This window comes from Eptesicus fuscus, chromosome 21, assembly GCF_027574615.1.
Source record: "Eptesicus fuscus isolate TK198812 chromosome 21, DD_ASM_mEF_20220401, whole genome shotgun sequence".
NCBI classification, from domain to species: Eukaryota; Metazoa; Chordata; class Mammalia; order Chiroptera; family Vespertilionidae; genus Eptesicus; species Eptesicus fuscus.
Window position 1 is genome coordinate 32,023,602 of NC_072493.1, and position 1,931 is coordinate 32,025,532.

A 1,931-nucleotide genomic window follows, 5' to 3' on the forward strand; every position below is an offset into this window, starting at 1 on the left:
TTATGGGAATTCAATTCTCATCAATGTATTGTCAGTATATCCGAGGCATTTGACGGGTTCCTGTTTGAAGGATGGATGTTCTTTCCACAACCCAAGGAGCACAAAAGTTAAGGTCTTGGCTTTATAGACTTGAAGCCTCCATTATCACCCAGGATTTAATATTATGAACTGTCCTTGGCACCAGAATTTTCTATTCCTGGTCTTTCAGGATTTGGTCATTCAATATAATACTACTTAGGATAAGATTTGGCAACCACCGAAAAATTTCCATGTCAGGGTCCAGACCTCTGGGTAGAAGTTCCAAAGACCAGGCAATGATCTGAGAGCTGATGCTGGAAAGGAAGGCTGTTCTCACATGTAGGGGGTGGTTGCCAATATGGATGCCATGGAAGACCCATGGCAGAGGCAGTTGGCTGCCTGCTCAACAATCATCATTCCTCCATTCACCCTTCTAACAAAATCCCAGGCCCCTCCCCAGCTCCCAAAAGAATTATGCACTGGTAAGAGACAGTCATGGTGGTCTCATTTCCCTTGCTGAGGCTCAGGCGGATGTGATGCTGTTCTGGCCAATGCATCATGTGGGGGGTTCTATTCCCAGTGTCTGGGAGGATTTTCTTCACTCTTTTTTTTTTTGACAGACAACTGTTTAGTTTTTATTTCATAATCATAAACTTAACTCTGTAATCCAGCTAGACTGAGAAGGGGTAAGGAAATTATGGAACCCAATAAACTGGCAAGAGCACAAAGATTATGGAACATTCCAAGCAAATTGGGGTGAAGGGGTGCTCTCCTGAGCTACAGAAGGAACGGTCTGGTGGTGAAGATAAAACACAAGTCAAATTTATTAGAGTTGTCCACAGTCAGCAATGGTGATCTTCTTGCTGGCCTTGCCATTCCTGGACCCAGAGCGCTCCATGGCTGTCACAATATCCATGCCTTCTTTCACCTGGCGAAGACCACGTGCTAGCCATCCAACCACGCAGCCTTGGCGGTGCAGATGAAACACTGGGAGCCGTTTGTGTTAGGCCCAGCATTTGCCATGGACAGGATGCCAGGGCCTGTATGTTTCAGGATGAAGTTCTCGTCCTCAAATTTCTCCCCATAGATGGACTTGCCGCCTGTGCCGTTATGGCGTGTGAAGTCACCGCCCTGGCACATAAATCCCGGAATAATTCTGTGAAAGCGGGAACCTTTATAACCAAATCCTTTCTCCCCAGTGCTCAGAGCACGGACGTGTTCTGCTGTCTTTGGAACTTTGTCTGATTACAGCTCAAAGGTGACGCGGCCCAAGGGCTCGCCATCGGCGGCGATGTCGAAGAACATGGTAGGGTTCACCATGGCTGGTCACGGGCGGCTTCGGGGTGGCGGCGTCTGCAAAGCCTTCTTCACTCTTTAAAGAGTGCATGAGGTAGTTACATTTTATCCTTTTCTGCCTCTGGTCATTGTTATCTATCAGTCATGCTTGGAACCTGGCAACCAGTTTATGACCATGAGGTGAGCCTGCCTAAGAGGATAAACCAATGTACGAGGGAAAGCAAAGCAGAAAGTCAGAGCTAGCCTAGGTGCTTGAAGATATTTTTAAGGCCTTGCATCAATGAAACCTGAAACTGTTTGGCCTCCAGACTTCTTTTTTAAAAATATGTTTTTATTGATTTGAGAGAGAGAGGAAAGAAGAGGGAGAGAGAAACGTCACTGTGAGAAAGAAACATGAATCAGTTGCCTACTGTACTCACTCCATCCAGGGATCGAACCCACAACCTGGGCATGTGCTCTGACCAGGAACCAAAATGGAACTGGCAACCTTTCAGTGCACAGGACAATACTCAACTAACTGAGCCATACTGGCCAGGCACCTACAGACTTTTTTTGATGTGAGATAATATATGTTATTGTTGAAGCTACTTTTAATGGTGTTTTCTATTACTTATAGG

The 1,931-nt window shown here is 46.0% G+C and overlaps 1 pseudogene; it reads right to left on the reverse strand.

Moving 5' to 3' along the window:
- Window positions 1-818: 818 nt before the first annotated feature.
- LOC103284390 (peptidyl-prolyl cis-trans isomerase A-like) lies at window positions 819-1,366 on the reverse strand (annotated as a pseudogene).
- Window positions 1,367-1,931: the final 565 nt, after the last annotated feature.